The sequence below is a fragment of the Monopterus albus genome, unplaced genomic scaffold, assembly GCF_001952655.1.
Source record: "Monopterus albus unplaced genomic scaffold, M_albus_1.0 scaffold62.1, whole genome shotgun sequence".
Taxonomy (NCBI): Eukaryota; Metazoa; Chordata; class Actinopteri; order Synbranchiformes; family Synbranchidae; genus Monopterus; species Monopterus albus.
The window spans coordinates 1,348,437-1,356,718 of NW_018127942.1; positions in this window are offsets into that span (position 1 = coordinate 1,348,437).

Genomic DNA, 8,282 nt, shown 5'->3' on the forward strand with positions numbered 1-8,282 from the left:
ATGCTGAGGGACAAAGTCAGAGAAACAGTTAATGGGAGACTGTGCATCGACCTGCGTGGTGGAGTGATGTGGAGTTGTGGAGGTCCGTGGTCCGAAGGAGCGATAGCGGCTGGGAAGACAATACACGGGGCACAAGGCAGGAACGGAGCTGGGATGAAGAGCGTGAGCAAATACATAAAGTAGACAAAATAAATGATCGGCATAGAAAGAACTGGCAGGGAAGTAGACGATGAGCACGGTATAAATAGGAAGAAACTAATCAGGTGCAGCTGGTGGTGATTCAGGGGACGTGAAGCAGGTGTGTCAGAATAAAGAAATCAGGGGGTAAGGGAGCTAAAATAGTGAGAGAGGCAGGTGCAGCCGGGCAAACCTGACAATCTGTTACATACTGACACACACAGACTGGTTATTATGACTGCTTTTTGCCATCTGCACAGTACATCTCACATTGATAGATTTATTGATAGGCATAGTGGAAGAAGCAATACGTGTACTGATTCTACAAGAAACTAAGGCGAGCGTCTGTGGATACTGAGCTACTGTATTTGTAGAGTCTATATGAGCTTTGGACAGCAGGTGTTTCTGGGGAAAATAACAGAAAGAGATCAGGCTGTAAATGTTGCAAAGTGTCAGTGGTAGTTTCAGGACACCTTTAAAGGCCCTGTCACACAAGAGGCATTCTTTGTGAATGTGATGGTGCTATGCTTGGTGATACATTTGACTACACAAGTTGTGGCTGGAAAGCTTGTTTCTGTTCTCCCAGATAAATAAAGCAGAGTTCTAATAGCTTTCTTTATTTTGGACATTGCAAGCACTCTCAGGCATTTAACAGAGTAAATGTGTGTGTCAGAGTTCACCTAATTTGAGCTCAAAGCAAAAGATTCACCCAGATTTACTTCACTGTGAGTGAATCCAGTAACTTAGACAAAGTTTAGCAAAGTTTAGCAGAGAACATCTGGTCAGCTGTCTTAGTTGATGTTTGTCTTTGATAACTGAGGTCAGTGTAGTGTATTTTCTAATGCACCTGCAGTGTTATTACCACTGAACCCCCTTTGTGCCTACTACCACGTGGCTTGCATTAAATTCATGCCCTTCATTGAGATACATCCACCACTTGTGGTTTGTCCATGGGAGGGTGGAATGTCTTGTCCCTGCTGGTACCTCATTAACCCCCCACTGCTGCAGATAGTGCTAGCCAAACCATGAGGCCTTATACCTGGGTATTGGTCAGCAGGGACGGGCCCCAGGAGACCTGGACCCCCCACCAGTCGAAGGGAGGGAGGCAGGCGGGACAGAGGAGGGCCAAACAAAAACACAACCTGGCATCCCCACAGCAAACAGCCCACCTACTGTCAGCAAGCATCTGGGACACAGCACACAGGCCCTCTATTCACATTCTGATGACAGCAAATACTGTGCACAAACACAGACACAAACACAGAGCGGTGCAAGTGGCTGGCTTCATACAGCAGAATGTGACACTGCACAAATTCTCTCATCACAAACCAAAAACAGAGTGAACAATTCTGTGGTTTTAGTCTTTGGCTGAGAACAGCTGCAAAATGTTTTGAAAGCAAGTTACATGTCTATTGCTGCAGTCAAGGGAGTAGCCCCAAAACTGTTGAAAAACAACTAAAAGCTTTAAATGCACCATTTAACTGTACCTTCCAGTGAATAAAGTGCATGTGGAGAACAAAGTTCGGAAATTGCAAGATAGAAAGAATGACAGAAAGAGACAGTGATAGAACAAAAAGAGAGAACTTTGAGGAGTGTAAAGTTAATCCAGTCTGAATCGATGGGCCTGGCTGCAGGAGTGACGCTGAAAACAATATTTCTTTTCTTTCTTTTCTCTGCAAATTTGCTCTCCCCTCTCCCTCTCTCTTTGCTTCCTCCCGTGCCTCTCGCTATTTTTCTGCCTTCTTATCCTTTTTAATTAGAGGGGCTATTCTGCTGCACAGAGGACCTTAATCCCCAACTGACGAACAATGCAAAAAGCCAGCCTTTAAACAGCCGACCTGCACCCCTCTTAGCCCCGAAACTCCCCCACTGCTACCTCCAATCACAGCACTACCCATGCAAACACTCCGCTGCTCCCACCACTGGGAAAACCAAGCTACTCCAGCTTTTCCAACATCTTGCACAGAGCTCTTGGGGAGCCACTGCAAAGAGAAAATGTCTGGAGGAGCACGTCACTATCCCATGTGCATCTCAAAAATCTTTGGTTTGATACTACAACAAGGCCACCGTCAAACATCTGAAGGATATGGAGGAGAGCTAAAGACTTAAATTGGTTAAAAGTTCAGTCCAAACGGACAAAATGTGTTATAAAAGTAGCAGTTCTTCAGCAAAAGAGCAGGTTAGAGGGCACAATTAAAAGAGCAGAAGTTGAAACGTGGTTGCTGCAGATTCCCCCACTGGGCCTCATTTCCATGTGTATATGCATTTTAAGATGGAGAGTCTATTAAGACAAACCCTTGTTGCCTTGTTAAATGATTATATGCAGCTATTATTAGTAAATTACCTACAGATTGAGATAATAAGGACAGGTCAGGGAGAAGAGCATAATGAGTGTTTGAGTAAATTACTCATGACAGATAGAAACACAATACCAGGTTAATAATTCACCAAGCAATCACATGCATTAGCCAGACTGCTAAATTTGTTCTTTGTCAGCATTTGATCATCCTGGTTTTTATTTGCCTGCGATAACTCGGGTTGACAGTTAGTGAAACAGGCTGTTAGTCCAGATATTTACACTATAAAGGGTCAAAATAATTGGTCTCATAATAATGCCAGTGCTAATAATAACACTTCAGCTCTGCCTGAAAGTAACTGAACTAATATTCCTGTAATTTTCTTCAAGCAGATTTTCCTCTCAAAACTTTACCAACATAGCTGACAAAGTGCCACTGGAGCACAATGACAGTCCTCACACTTTCACAAAATCAATTTCCTTTCACCAGCAACAGCAGCCACAGTTTCTTATTTTTACGCCTGGCGCGCTGGCACCACACTCCCTCGCACAGACAGGGAAAATCATAGGCCAGCCAAACCTTCTGCCTGGCTAATCACAGGCCCAATATTTCCTTTGCAGGCAATTAGCATCTTGCTTTTATGTGTGCAAATGGCTGAGGCGAGGGAAGAAGCAAGTCAGGGAGAGGGGTACAGTAAAAACTGGGAGAGAATAAAAGAGCAATTAAGATGTTGAGTGAGCAGAGGACAGAGACAGGCAGTCTGCTGCCGTGTGATTTGAGGCTTGTGGGCCCAGTAATTAGCCCTTCATTGTGAGATAATGGAGTTGGCCGGTCTTCCCGGTTCCTCAAGCTGCCCAGCTCGACTCGACCCGTGGAAGGTCAAAGGGTACAATGTGCAGTTTGGCTCTAAAATGTGTGCATGTGTGAGTCTAAATGTTGTTCTGTAAAACCAATTTTTAAGGCTTCCATCATCAAATATTAAAGTATGAGTCAGCAAAGCAGGAACGTCTTTGCATTCAGGTAAATTAGTAAACTTTCAAAATGTGCAAAGGTTTTGGGATTTATTCTGCTTTAGCCTCTCAAGCGCAGATTGTGCCAGTGAAAGCAGTGGCCAGCTTTGAGGCACTGGAGTCATCACTCTCCTGGCCTATCGCTCCATTCTCCTGCCATCTTTAGAAGAGTAGTAATCTCTGAACCCTGAATCATAAGCTTTGGGTAAATCTATGTAATACGGGTAATTCGATGAAGCAGTATTTTCCTGGTGAGAGGCAAAATCCTGTTGACTATTCAAGGAGTGAATCATCCACCGGTAATGCCATTAGACCAGTGCCACGGATTCCTCAGAAAAAATGCTGTTTAATTGCCAGTTTCCAGCCATTGTTTTGTGATGGGTAAACGCTAGCTGATTGGTTGGGGGGTGAGTAAGCCTGTGAAAAAAGATGGCCCCTTTGGCTTCAGCCAGTCGCCATTGAGAGATGGATTTACTCAGTCTAGATGAAGCCCGTACTGTAAAGTCTTCAAGAGTATTTAATACAAGATTTGTTCAACAATGTGACTTGGAAAGGGGGGGTTGTCTATTCACGATAGATATATATTTTTTGAGTGGCAAGGTTTTTAAGGATAAAGCCTTGTTTCTCGCATTTATTAGCGCTGAACTCTGTAGCTTGGGGATTGTTGGTCATTGTAATCTTCAAGCTGTTCATCCATGCATGTGTTTGGCTTTACGCACACACCCTGACACTAAGTCCTGTCCTTTCTACCTTTATTGAAAATCTTTAAAAACAAAACCCCTACCTACAGTACATCCAGCCGTTGATCCTAAGCCACACTTCTGCCAGCTCCGCAACAATAAAAACCAATATTAACTGTCCAAATCAACATGAATTGATCTAAAGCTTTTGAAGAGTGCTTTTACTTTCACTAGCTAATCCAATTCTTGCCACACTAAGATTTTTATGAGAATTTGAACATTTGGGTTGCATTGTTGTTGCTCCCCATGGCCCCCTGCTCACAGGCCTGTCCTGGAGGATGCAGATTGGAAGCGAGAGGTGTGGCAGTGCCTGGGAGACGAGCAGCACTGCCAAACCAGACGCTGATTGGTTTTGACACTGAGTCTAGGAGGTGAGAATAAGCTTTTCTCTTGCTCTTTTTTTTCTTCTTCTATAAGTAAAAGAGACCCTTTTTGTATGAAAGGCTCACTCCTGTCCTTGCTCCTCTCACTCCCCCTTCTGTTGCTTTGCTTGCCCTCCTCGGTTTTCTCTTTCACTCCTCTCCTATACTGATTCCCTCATTTTCTATTCTCAAATTAAAACCAGTGGCATTCTGTTTCTTTTGTCTTCTTATTTTATTGTCCAATTCACTTTGATGTTGGATGCAGTAAATCAGATCATCTACACCACAACATCAAAAAACACCTTTTGTCCACTGTCCCTATAAGTAACAGTAGTTGTTACAAAGGTTTCACCTCGATTTACTTCACTGTGAGTAAATCCATCTCCTTCCCTAAGCCTGACACTTGGCCACATACTCAGCCCAGTGCTATATTCTTGGGTGGACACATTGCTACCTACACACTTAATCACTATTCCTCAGGCTATGACCGCACACTGCTCAGCACTGGGCTTTTACATAGGATTTATCTAGAATTTACTAAGCTTGTGTTACCTCTCATTCACAGAGCACCCAGTGTTTGTGCGCCATAGAATATAATTTTAAAGGGACAGTTAGATACTGTATTTTGAAAAGTAGCAAAATTTAGCCTCTAACCACACCTAAAACACACTAATTAAAGAAATATCTAGACATTTATGCATTTTCCTTCAGAGTTAGATAAGAATAATAAAGTCAATATGAAGCTACAGGCAGCTTAACATTGTATAAAGACTGGTTTTTGGTTTAAATGGTTTTTGTTACTTTTCGACAGAATCAGGGTAGCAGTTTTTTCTTGTTTCCCCATCCTTATTCTAAGCTAAGCTAATTGGCTACAGCTTCATATTTACCACACAGACACAAGAGTGGTATTGATCCTCCCATCTCACTCTCAGCAAGAAAACAACAACAACAAAAATGTTCAAACTTATCTTTTGATTTGAACTACAAATAGAAAGTGAGCCTAGTTATAGTTTCAACTCTATGGATTATGGGTAAGCGAGCGTAAATATTTCCACACAGTTGCTGTACAAGCAGTGAAATAGATGTGGGAAGGTGGAATCTTATTGGAATGGATTATTCTTCCATGCTGATCACCAAAGGAGAGTACAACCCTCGGAATCCACTTAATAGAGGCACTAATGACAAGCTCCATTAGTTTAATATATACTTTTATCGCTGTGCCCTTAGATGACTGTAGCGTTTCATTAGGCATGTCTGTCTCATATCTCACTTTGCACCCAGAGGAAACTGTGAAGGGATTAATTTTATGATGGACCCCCTGCCTCCCTCGTCCTCCTCCTTTTTACTCCTTCCCTCCCTCCTCTTCTCGACTGCAGCTCCCAGCCACAGCCAGAAGACCCAGGAGGAATAATGTCTTTGTGGTCCTGCCGTTTTTCAGAGTTGAGGAACAAGAGGAGTTTAATCCTCATTGTCCAGGAGACTGCAAAGGGTAAGGGGGTAGAGGGGGTGTAGGGGGGTCCTCCGGCTGTAAAATGATCCAACTGACCTCAGCTAATCCCCTCCTAGCCCCAACTCCCAGGCCTGACCCCCCCTCCCTGCCTGAATTCACGCCACCGTACTATCAGAGTATCAAACTATTCGTGCGTGTATTGAACTGGGCTTAAGAACACTACACTGAGTGAACGATGAAACACATCACCCAGTATATGACCTGTGAGACGTCGTAACTGTCTGTCTTTCTCACACACAGGAGAAAAATGTCATTCATAGTGATGCAGTAAGTGGGTGACAGAGGTCTGTTTCAATGGGATTTAACATAATCATCTGCACATAAACTAAACCAACTCATAACCCATCTTCCAGGTTTGGGATCCTCCCCGCTAGAAGAGGTGTCTAATCACAAACCTCCTACACACTTTGCCATGATAGCTTGTGTGTGTGGTGAAGTGTGAAGAAAATCAAAAAAGCAAACAGCCTAATTTTGTAGCTGTGCTGGGAATATGTGGGTCAGTGACAACAAACAGTTCCATGTTGTCATTAGCATCATTAGTTGTGTTGATGTGAATGGAAGTGTGTGTCCATGTAGTAGTGTGTGTATAAGTATGTAGTCTGACAAAAATGGCCTTATTTTATTCTTCACATTTCAAGATTAGGCAAGACGAGGCTGGACATCTATTTAACGTTAAGTCTTCCTCTAACAAGATGGACGATCTCCAGTCTGCACAAATCTTCTACTTTGAATTTTCCTACCTTACACAGACCCCTCCTTCCCTCCCTCCCTTCCTCCCTCCCTACCGATCTTGCTTCTGCATTCAGTCTGGATTTTTCTTCTGTTTCTCCTTCCTCTCCTCTCCTTCTTTTTCCGAGCTCCTCCCTGAGTGACAGCTCAATACCCAGCTCTCCCAGGCTTATCTAGCCTCAGCAGATGGTTGACTTGGATCACTGTTCATACACCATGATCTGTGCTGGTGATAAAGACTGTTACAGAGGGAATATATGATATCTCTTTTTTGCTTGCTCTTTCTTCCTTTTTCTCCTTCTTCTCTCGCCTCCTCTTGATCTGTCATTTCCTCCCTCTCTGTCCTCCCTTATTTCAATTCTTTTATCCAGCATCTCTTCTCATTTTTACTTGGACCTTTCTGCTCGTCTACTTGTCACGTCCTCCACCTTTCTCAACAGTGCTCTTTGTCCCACTACCCGCTGCCCCCCAAACCTCCCCTCTCTTTCTCCTCATCTCTTTCCATCCCTCCATCTCTGTGCATTGAATCTGGTGCTGCATGATTGTCTCTGCTTCCCTGCTGGGGTGGCGCCTGTCTAAAGGGCCCCAGGACCCTCACACACTGAAGGGGGCTCCAGCCATGCCAAAGATGCCCTCTCTTCCTCTCCTTTCTGGCTCATATCACTTTATCGAGTATCTCTTCATCTCCACATGGTAGGGTGGGTAGGAAAAGTCAGGCTGGGTCTTTTCTGCTCACTTCCATTCTTTAACCCAAGTTACACATATAGTCTACATATGAAGTTTAGTGTACATTGACATACATTTATAAAAGGTGACACTTTAAATATATTTTAAAGTTGTAAGAAATATAAGTAACCTTGAAAGTGCTGTTGTCTGAAGTATTTCTAAACTCACATTCATTTCAGTTACGTGATCACTACATTTGAGCAACTGATGTTCACTTCACAGGCTTGAATTGCCCATTTTATGTATACTTCACTTGCACCGAATGGTCATTTGATGTGCTCTTCACATTTTTTTCTTCATTCTACACAGCCGAGTAACAAAGCAAAAGGAAAGGGTATAGCTGCCACACATAGATAAAACAGGAGACTGAGTGCTGGGGGCAATATGAATGAGAACAACACAGTACCGTGTATGGCAGTGGGGCAAACAAACTGGCAAACATCACTTGCACACACCATACGTTACAATACAGCTCCACATGATGTGTGCTAGTGTAATCTGACAGGGAAAAGACATGAAAACACCTCAAATTGTGTGAACATGAGGCTTCTTAAAAACTCCATAGAAAACATTAAAATTTATTAAATTAAAATAACAACTATGGGCATATTGTCAGGTTTGGCATGTACAGATGCCAAACAAAGGTCGTGGTGAACTCAATTAGAAAACCAGACGAACCGAGGTAGCGACAAGTTCTTTACTTGTTGTAAGCAAAACAACTAACACAAAGT